Source organism: Gigantopelta aegis, chromosome 8 (genome assembly GCF_016097555.1).
Source record: "Gigantopelta aegis isolate Gae_Host chromosome 8, Gae_host_genome, whole genome shotgun sequence".
NCBI lineage: Eukaryota > Metazoa > Mollusca > Gastropoda > Neomphalida > Peltospiridae > Gigantopelta > Gigantopelta aegis.
The window spans coordinates 55,195,374-55,206,721 of NC_054706.1; the positions used below are offsets into that span (position 1 = coordinate 55,195,374).

The window sequence follows — 11,348 nt, forward strand, 5'->3', positions numbered from 1 at the left end:
TTCATTCGACCAATCAAAACTTTACTTGCAAAATCATGCCAGTGATTTGAAAAGAATTTGGAAACATTCGGGATTATGCCGAGGATACGAAATAATTCGGGTGAATTACGAAGTATGCCGGAAACTAATTGCAATATAAAATTTTATATGAAATTCGTTTCAAGACGAAACAAAAAACGTGATGAAAGTTTATTATTTTAAAAATTATATATTAGCTAAGAAATTCATAATTTTTTGTGGAATCCATGTCTTGAACACAATAACTACAGTATCGCAACTCCATTTGTAGGAGAATTGCGAGCCAATTAAGCCGCCAAACATTTTTGGAAACTAAGCTTTCGTTGTCTTATACTGAAGAATAGTGGAACTTTCCACAAAAATAGTGGAGCTAATTTTTACTGCTAAAAAAAACCCCGTTAACATTCTTCTGATCTATAGCTAACTAAATATTTTAAGGTGGTGGCAAGCGAAGCAGAGGTTGGTGAACAAAATCTCGATAACTCACAATTCACATAGGCCTACGGAACGGATAATCATTTATAATATGTAAATGCAACTTCGATCTGCTGTCATAGGATAGCACATAAGTGATGTTTAATTATGATGACTTAACCACTATTATATATTTTGTTTTGTAAAACTATTTTTCCAACATTGTATTGCAGATTTGAAAGCAAAATAAATTAATCTTAATCAGTTCACTGACTTTTTTAGAAATGGCAAAACAGTATTCAACCCCGATTTTATCAGTTTTAAGAATGAAAACAATCCCACAAACAACAACCATCCACCCACTCCCCTCCCCCCAAAATCACAAAACAACAACACAAACAAAACAACAACAACAACAACAACAACAAAACAAAACAACAACAACAACAAACAACCCACAGCAACAACAAACAAACGACAAACAAACAAACCCAAAAAACAACAAATAAAAAACAAAACCAAGACAAAACTCTGTACCTCTAGGCAAATATCTACAAATACATGCATTTCTATGATAAATGTCATTTTCGGCAGGTCAATTTGGCGGCAATGTTGAAAAATGGCCACCATCTTGGATTTTCAAATGGCCCATCAAGCAGATTTGTTAAGTATACCCTTGAGAATCATTATGCAAAAGTTTATGCTTGTATCACAATTTGCACGATTTTCTGTTATCTACTCCACTGAAAGGTATTTTCTTTTGGTCTTGTTCTAGAACTGGCAAATTTAGATTTACCGTGACTTGCATACTTTTGATGCACATCTGTTGATGGCTGCCCACGCGCACTGTTAGCTTCCCCGTGAAGCACTTTTTAACCCATAAAATAATTATAACACTGCCAAGACTCTGCTTGATTCATCAGTTTCAGAAACCGTCACCCAATACTTATATCGATAGATGTATACGATTTATTTTCACAGACTGCGCTTAATGGTCCACTTGATTATAAGTCTGATGGTATAGCCATAAAATCTGTTTATACTAGTAGACAATCTAAAGTTTATTACTGCACTTTTCTCCCTGTTTTTCAATGTTGAAATAGACCAACAAGTTCGCCTATTGCATAAATAGTCTCTCCCGATATTTTTAGAATTTGTATGCTTCCGAATAACGCTATAAAAGGCGAAGTGTAATTGGTCGATATTTAAATTGTTATTTATAGATGAAATGTCACCTGGACATGGGAGTCCACGCAATGCTGTTAGATCTACTGACTAGACCCAGTAGAGCTAATTTTATTCAGATTGCATCCTCTGAAATTTTGACTTGTCTATCTATGGGTTTATACTTTCGCCATCCGTTAATCAGTTCACGAACACAAAAATCTCTTTTCTATGGGATTATGTGTAGAAAGGTCACCAATAGTTCAATCATGTAGAATCATTCAATAACAATATTTGATTCCCTGACAATTCTAATTGGATTTACTGCTCACAGGCTAATATCGTCGAAGGGGTGTTTCGTGTTTCATCTATTCCATGTCTCTTAGACACAATTAAAATCAATTATTTTCAATCAACCATTTGACACGCGGTTACATCCACCGAAGGATTAAATATGCTTGTTTTGTGCATTCTCTCTGTTCCGGCGAAATAACCCGAAATATGTCCAAGATAAAAAAAAATTCTCTAAATACAACTTTGGCTTATGTATGTGCTGAGAATTCTTCGAATTCAATTGCTTCGTTTCTTGCTTAAATCGCTCTTTGAAGATTTGGCATCGTAGGTTTAATCTCCGTTATAAATCTGCTGCGAGTTTTTTTTTTTCATCTTGGATTGAAACGACTTCCTTGGTCGGTAATTAGAATGTGAAACACGGCGTTATGACGTTATCAAGACTGGGAATAGTTTTCACGATATTGGGTGGATGTTTATTGGATGGGGGGGGGGGGGGGAGGAACCAGGCTGTTGTTTATTAAGACACCAAGTTGCGTTTCCTTAAATTTAAAGGAGCATGTTCCACTTTATGTGTGTGCAGCAATTACACTGATAGCTCGAAAATTCCACGATTATCACTGCACTTCACTTCAACTTATTTCCCTGCATATATCCAATCAAGATTCAAGCACGCTGCCCTGGGCACACACCTCAGCTATATGGGCTGACTGTCTAGGTCAGTGGGTTAGTGGTTAGTTGCTAGTGGTTAGTGAGAGATAAGTCGGTGCAGTGGCTTTACACCTACTCACTGAGTCGTTACACTCGCTCTGGGTGGGAGCCGGTAGCTGGCTGCGAACCTAGTACCTACATACCCGATGGCGTAACACGATTATAAAAAACTGTACGTTTATAGTCAGGTCAGGAAACTGCCTTTCACTCCTTCGAAAGAAAACAAATCAAACAGATAGCAGGTTAATACTCCAGTGATGTAAATAGGGATTACCATCATTTATCTTCAACCGGTCGGGGTGGCGTAATGATAAGCAATAAGTAAGGTCGCTGCACTGACTGCTCCCTCCTTAGAAAGATTACGTAACCACATCGTTACTGTTACGGATAATCATAATGGACCGATTTTACAAAGCCTGTTTATGTCTTACACGCTAGTAACTACATATAAACGCGCTTTGAAACACACACACCCCAAACACCCCCCCCCAAAAAAAACCCCAAACAAAACAAAAACAAAACAACAACAACAACAACAACAAAACCAAAAAAACAACAAAAAAACAACAACAACAACAACAACAACAAAAAAAACACCAGGTTCATAAATTCGGTCCAATATGATTTGGTGACAGTATTAACCGTTTAGCTACGTTTGTAAGTCGGCACGGTTAGTGACTTAAGGATGGCGGCATTCTCAGAAGTGTTGTTTTATTATTATTATTATTATTATTATTATTATTTTAAAAATTATATATTAGCCAAGAAATTCATAATGTTTTGTGGAATCCATGTCTTGAACACAATAACTACAGTATCGCAACTCCATTTGTAGGAGAATTGCGAGCCAATTAAGCCGCCAAACATTTTTGGAAACTAAGCTTTCGTTGTCTTATACTGAAGAATAGTGGAACTTTTCGCTTGAAGCTACTTCTGTACTGTTTTTACTGCTAAAAAAACCCCGTTAACATTCTTCTGATCTATAGCTAACTAAATATTTTAAGGTAGTGGCAAGCGAAGCAGAGGTTGGTGAACAAAATCTCGATAACTCACAACTGACATAGGCCTACGGAACGGATAATCATTTATAATATGTAAATGCAACTTCGATCTGCTGTCATAGGATAGCACATTAGTGATGTTTAATTATGATGATTTGACCACTATTATATATTTTGTTTTGTAAAACTATTTTTCCAACATAGTATTGCAGATTTGAAAGCAAAATAAATTAATCTTAATCAGTTCACTGACTTTTTTAGAAATGGCAAAACAGTATTCAACCCCAATTTTATCAGTTTTAAGAATGAAAACAATCCCACAAACAACAACCATCCACCCACTCCCCTCCCCCCCCAAAATCACAAAACAACCCCCCCCCAAAAAAAAACCCCCCACAAAACAACAACAACACACAAACAAAACAACAACAACAACAACAACAACAACACCAAAACAAAACAAAACAACAACAAACAACCCACAGCAACAACAAACAAACGACAAAAAAAAAAAAAAAAAAAAAAAAAAAAAAACAAGACAAAACTCTGTACCTCTAGGCAAATATCTACAAATACATGCATTTCTATGATAAATGCCATTTTCGGCAGGTCAATTTGGCGGCAATATTGAAAAATGGCCACCATCTTGGATTTTCAAATGGCCCATCAAGCAGATTTGTTAAGTATACCCTTGAGAATCATTATGCAAAAGTTTATGCTTGTATCACAATTTGCACGATTTTCTGTTATCTACTCCACTGAAAGGTATTTTCTTTTGGTCTTGTTCTAGAACTGGCAAATTTAGATTTACCGTGACTTGCATACTTTTGATGCACACCTGTTGATGGCTGCCCACGCGCACTGTTCGCTTCCCCGTGAAGCACTTTTTAACCCATAAAATAATTATAACACTGCCAAGACTCTGCTTGATTCATCAGTTTCAGAAACCGTCACCCAATACTTATATCGATAGATGTATACGATTTATTTTCACAGACTGCGCTTAATGGTTCACTTGATTATATGTCTGAAACAGCGACCGAGCACTTACATCAATGGAGTACCATTTGTTTTTACAGAATTGCGTTTAATAGCCTACTTGATTACACGGAACCAGACTCGGCGACTTCTTTCGAGTCGTCTTGTCTGCGATTCGCTGTACCGCATCTAATTCTACAACACTCTCATAGTGAAAGACAACCGGCCTCGGTGGTGTCGTGGTTAAGTCATCGGACATACGGCTGGCTCTGTATGTATGTATGTATGCCCACAAATGACTGTCAGGTCAGATGTCGGGAATTAACGTGCTTATATCAATTTAATGTTCAAGTACGCTCATTGCGAGCACGATTTCTGACTAGGGCCAGAAACTGTGCTCACAACGAGAGGGGTGGGGAGAGTGTTAGTAAAAAAAAATTTAAAAACGTTTATACATTTGATTAGATAAAAATACTAATTAATGGTTAAATAAACTTTATTTACAAGGAAGTTAAAAAGTGTTTATACAAAGGGTTTCTACAAATGATTACGTCAAAAATAGAATATTGACAATAAAATATGTCTGGTTAATCTGGTATTTATGTCGGAGGAGAGTAGACGGGAAGGTCTGCCCCATTTTAATTCATTTCCCTAAGTCCACCACCTCCAGCATAATGGAAATGTTAAGAATTGGAAAGTGGAGATTGATGAATGATATCTCCATATTAACCATAACATGAACCCGCATAAAACTATGTGATTGGTGCTGTGACTTAACTTAAGTCAAAAGAGCTATCACCTAACTTTTAACATCCATTTAAAACAATGAGAAGGATAAAAAAAAAGTAAATAATAAAATAACAATAAAACAATAATAATAAGAAAAAAAAAAAAAAAAAAAAAAAAATATATATATATATATTCCTTTTTTTATATATAAACATGTCATAGTAGTAAATTAAAAGGTGTTAATGTAAGTAGAAAGGGAAAAGGTGGATTATATTTTAGTGTCCAGTCGTATAAAAGTAAAGTAAAATTGTGGGCAATATTAATGTTAAACCCCCTCTGGAATCCCAATAAGGATACCAATCCATACGAGATGTAGTTCCAATAGGGGTCACATAATTATTAAAATACCTAAAATAATTTTGTTTTTATTAATCACATAATATGGTTAAGAACAAAAGTCAAAAAGTTAAAACGTATAAGGATTACTAATATACAGCGTATTACTCCTGCCAGAGAGATTAGACGCAGTGTAACCCTTGATAAATTAAACGTATAAAACACAGCATAAAACATAGAACATAACACACACACACACACACACACACACACACACACACACACACACACACACACACACAGCATATATACATATACAATTATAAAGAAGGGGGAGAAAAAACAAAAAAACAAAAAAACAAAAACAAAACCGGACAAACGAACAAAAAATCCACATTTAAAAAAAAAAAAAAAGGAAAAAAAGAAGAAGAAAAGTGGAGCCAAGACAAAAGACTAGGATTTAGGTTGATATATACAAGGGCGTCAGATATTAAGTTCTATATTTGAGGGGGATATTTACAGTGAATGTAGTGTCTAGGGGTATATGAATGAAGGAAGGAATGTTTAACGACACCCCAGTAGGGCTATATAAATTATGAATACTGCAGTGGTCCTTTCCAGAAGCGGTTATTCCTAGTTCTGGGTAACAATTTATCACCGAGAAAGACATTTAGACACACTGCCCAACTTACTAAAATACAATCGCCAGTGGCGGCAAAAAGGGGAGGGTAGGCTAGCCAGGAGCGGATCCTGGATTTAATAAAAGTGGAGGGAGGGAGTCGCGATACTTCAAAAGAGGCAAGCCCAAGCCCGCTGAGAGTAAATCCGTGGTGGTGGTGGTGGTGGTGGTGGTGGTGGGGGGGGGGGGGGGGGTCATGGATATGGACCCCGGAAGTCCTCAAAAGAAAAATGGTCATGGGCCCCTCTCAAAACAGTCCAGTGATTAACACTGTATAAGATGAGGAGAGAGATGGGAGTGATGGGTGGTGGTGGTGGTGGTGGTGATAGAAGAGGGGCCTCGGCTGGCTCTCACCCAGGGCGAATTTTAACGACTCAGTGGGTAGGTGTAAGACCACTACACCTTCATCTCTCACATTAACCACTAATAACTAACCGACTGTCGTGGACAGACAGCCCAGATAGCTGAGGTGTGTGTGCCCAGGACAGCGTATTTGAACCTTAATTGGATATAAGCACGAACATAAGTTGAAATTAATGAAAATGAAGTGAAAGACAGCGAAATAAATGTTTTAGATTAGATAGGTTAAGGTGCTAATCACAATGGGTCGTTTTATGTATGCTTGTCATGGGTACCTGTTCCAATGTGGGTCAAGCATATGTGTTCAAAATGAGACGATATGAAAATGTAAAAGTAACTAAGTTGCATAGACTTTATATTGACAGTTTACATTTCAAAGTTTATAATGGAAACATTATTAATATTCTACATTCTTATATATATGATGGTATCTTTTTATAAATTACGAATGTCGTGCAATCTGATTAAAAAAACATCATCAACACCACCATTATCATCATCGTCATCATCTTCCTTTTTCTTTCTTTCCTTTTTTTTTTTTTGTTTTGTTTCTTTCTTTCTTTCTTGGGCGGGACGTAGCCCAGTGGTACAGCGTTCGCTCGATGCACGGTCGGTGTGGGATCGATCCTCGTCGGTGGGCCCATTGGGCTATTTCTCGTTCCAACTAGTGCAGCACGACTGGTCAATCAAAGGCCGTGGTATGTACTACCCTGTCTGTGGGATGGTTCATATAAAAGATCCCTTTCTGCTAATCCCTAAAACCACAAAGGCTGGCATTGTCTACTAGGTAACCGGCCTCGTTGGCGTAGTGGTTAGGCCATCGATCTGCAGGCTGGTAGGTACTGGGTTCGGATCCCAGTCGATAGCATGGGATTTTTAATCCAGATACCGACTCCAAACCACCGATCTTATCTAATTTCTTTTTGATCACCCGATCTAATCTAGCGATCAAATTTAATGAGTAGAATTTTCTTTATTAATTATATTAGAGATGCGCATCAAAATTTTAAAGGCCCACTATTTAATTTTTGGATGTAAATTTCAAAATTGTCCGCTAATTTTTTTCTGTCCCGGGACAAGCCCCTGGCTAGCCAGAGACAGGCCCCAGGACGGACATGCTCGAAACTCTAGTGGTATATGAGCATGTAAAAATTATTCGCACTCGCACCCAAACCCTGAGTGAGTGCTCCGTAAACCACTTGCACCGACCAGTGATCCATAACTGGTTCAACAAAGGCCATGGTTTGTGCTATCCTGCCTGTGGTAAGCGCAACTAAAAGATCCCTTGCTGCTAATCGGAAAGAGTAGCCATGTAGTGGCGACAGTGGGTTTCATCTCTCAATATCTGTGTGGTCCTTTACCATATGTCTGACGCCATATAACCATAAATAAAATGTGTTGAGTGCGTCGTTAAATAAAACATGTCTTTCTTCTTCTTTTTTTCTTTCTTTTTTTCCTCTTCTTTGTTCTTCGGTTATTTCCGGTTATGTTCGGTTATTTCCGTGCTTATATTCAATTAAGGTTCAAGCACGCCGTCCTGGGCACACACCTCAGCTATCTGGGCTGTCTATCCAGGACAGTGAGTTAGTTGTTAGTTGTTAGTGAGAGAGAAGAGGGTGTAGTGGTCTTACACCTACCCTCTGACTGAGTCGTTAAAACTCGCTCTGGGTGGGAGTCGGTACCGGGCTGCGAACTCTGTACCTACCAGCCTTATGTCCGATAACCTAACCACGACACCACCAAGCCAGCAGTTCGGTCTTGAAAGTTGTCCTTTGTGGCCAAGTCTGGTTTCGCAACTGTGTGAGTAGTCGCCATGATTCCAGTACCTATTCGGAAGTCTGTAATACCACGGAAGTCGTTACGTACATTCATGACGATCACGAATCTGCCATTAGCATATTTATTCCATACTGTATCTCTGATTTCAAAAGAAGTAATGATAAGAGTCTTGAAGGTATGCTATAATGAGTCACTGCAATATGTTTTGTCTGCAGGGGTGATCTTGACCAAAGTAAGTATAGGTCAAGGGCCCATTTCACTAAACATCGTAAGTTTACGTCTGCTACTAGCAGTTATACCGGTCGTGGATTTACACGTGTTTGGCATAAATGTCACGCAGAAAATTACATGATTATGGAAGCTGGATTATTTTAAAGACAAAAGAAAATGAAATGTGTGTACTTCTAACTGTATGTGTTTTACTGTAACAGTAATAAGAATTGTGATTTGAATGAATGAATGAATGAATGAATGAATGTATGAAATTAAGAGAATGTTTAATGACACCCCAGTACGAAAAATACATTGGCTATTGGGTGTAAAACGAACTGTGATTTAGTCGTAGATTTTTGTTTACGTGCAAAACTAGGCTTACGATATTTTTTTCAAATTGGGCCCAGGTCAGATCATAGTGCTTAACGTGCACATTCAGAGCAGGCTGTTGTAGCGCACTCCTACCATGGGCGCAGGCGTCGGCCCATGCCGGCTCTTCCGTCCAGGACAGGAAAATTGTTTGGGGTGGGTGGAAGAGGGGACGGGTGCAAGAGAGCACCAGCAGCCCGACCGGGTTGTAACTCTATTTATAAGAGAATAGCGCGCTAAGATAGACGCTAAACAATTTTGGAAACTATATCTTCGTTGGGTTTTGTTTTCACTAGTACTGATAATATTTTACTTTTATTAAACATAGAAATGATGTATGTGCTGTGTAAATAAAATATAAAAAAGGTGTAGCAAGAAAAACAACGTATTGTAGTAAAACGTTAAAAACCGATAGCAGAAAAAAAACCTTCACAAAGATATAGTCTAATGTTAATTGTTTGGTAAAATAATTGTAATACAAGTGGAACACAGTGATCACAAATTTATCAATGTCATTCTTTGTAATTTTGTTACCCTTTTTTCAGTATGAACAATCTGCGTTCTATTCCACGATTCTGAAATTTTCTCTCCCAAGGTCACGAAATATACTCATTACCTTGAAACACAACCGCAAGTTCAGTATGGAGATAATAAAACGCGAATCATACAAGATGCAACAAACAACGCTGCATTTGTTTTAATCCTGCATCATGCCAAAATGTTCGATCTTTCATTTGAAAATGTATATTTTATCGCCACTCAATAAGGCTTTCTGTTCAAGTTACGGCATATTTTGCTTTTATAAACACGATGAGGTGCGTGATAGCACCCCAAATCATCGAAGTTTATCTACACTAGGGAAGAAACCAATCAGTTAAATGGTCGTAAAGTCACTAAAGTTATTAAAAACATGGGATGATTTTGTCACCCATAACCTTGGTAGTAGTATAGTGTATTAAAGGTGCTTTAGCAAAAAAAAAAAAAAAAAAAAAAAAAAAAAAAAAAACCTCAACAAATTGTTTTGTTTAACGATACCAGTAGAACTCCTCGATTAATTAATTAATCATGGGCTATTGGATGTCAAATATTTGCAGGGGCTGATTATGCTTTAGATGGGGGGGGGGTCCGAAACATGTAAATGTATGTAAATGTTTATAATTTGAAATTATAAATTTTACGTCGACATCAATTTAGATCTACGTGGTGGGGTGGGGTTTTTTTTAGCCGGGGGTGGGGGGAGGTGTGGTTCCATGCAACTGGGAAAACCCCCATAATCCGCTCCTGATTTGTTAAATTTGACACATAGTCTTCATTTTCCATTAGTACTAATGGTATCAAGGTATCTTTTATATGCATTTTCCCACAGACAGGGCAACACATACAACGGCCTTTGATATACCAATCGTGGTGCACCGGTTGGGACGGAAAATGCATTCTCTGTTAAAGCTTCCATCTGAGAAATGATAGGGTAGGGGTTAGTCTTCGCGGTGTGCAGACACAATGTCAACGGACAAAATGTCAGCGGTCAAAATGTCAATGGACAAAATGTCAATGGTCAATATGTCAACGGACAAAAATGTCAATGGACAAAATGTCAACCATTAATGTGGTATCTCGGTAATGTCAACCTGTGTGTGTGTGTGTGTGTGTGTGTGTGTGTGTGTGTGTGTGTGATATACAGACAAAATGGTCCTACCGGCCACCTGTATTTAGCGGTCACCTGCCTTAAGCGGTCAGTTTTTCCCTCCCAAACGATTTATAACGTAAATGCACCTGTAATAAGCTGTCACCTGTCTAACACGTGTGTGTGTGCGTGTATGTGTGTGTGTATGTGTGTATGAATGTATGTATGTACGTACATATTAGGGTTGGGAAAATCGAGTTCCTTACTCATTACAAACTTTGGAATAATTAGAGGATGTTTCATTGTTGGTTGTATGGCTGATTAGCCATTTTTATAAAATAATCAAGTTACTGGTATTTAAAAACAAAATTCCATCACCCATGTTCTGTTGTTGAGACAATCATATACACGTTTAGTGCTGTCAAATGTATGCAAACAGTGTTTTGATTGGTCAAATGAAAGGTTATATAACAGTAGGGGTTTTTTTTTTTTTTTTTTTTTTTTTTTTTTTTTTTTTTTTTTTTTTTTTTACAAATTATGTACAATCTGAAAGTTGACATTTTGGCCTAGGTAACACCTTTGATAGTTGATATTTTGACTGTTGACATTTTTTTCCACTGACATTTTGACCGTTGACATTTTGACCACTGACATTTAGACCATTGACATTTTGACTGTTGAC

At 37.5% G+C, this 11,348-nt stretch overlaps 1 long non-coding RNA gene across 1 annotated transcript; it reads left to right on the forward strand.

Annotated features, from left to right (window-relative positions):
• Positions 1–5,039: 5,039 nt before the first annotated feature.
• On the forward strand, positions 5,040–5,944 carry LOC121380221. The gene is made up of 2 exons (XR_005958895.1): positions 5,040–5,203; positions 5,234–5,944. It is a non-coding gene; the product is annotated as an uncharacterized LOC121380221 (long non-coding RNA).
• The last annotated feature ends 5,404 nt before the right edge of the window (positions 5,945–11,348 follow it).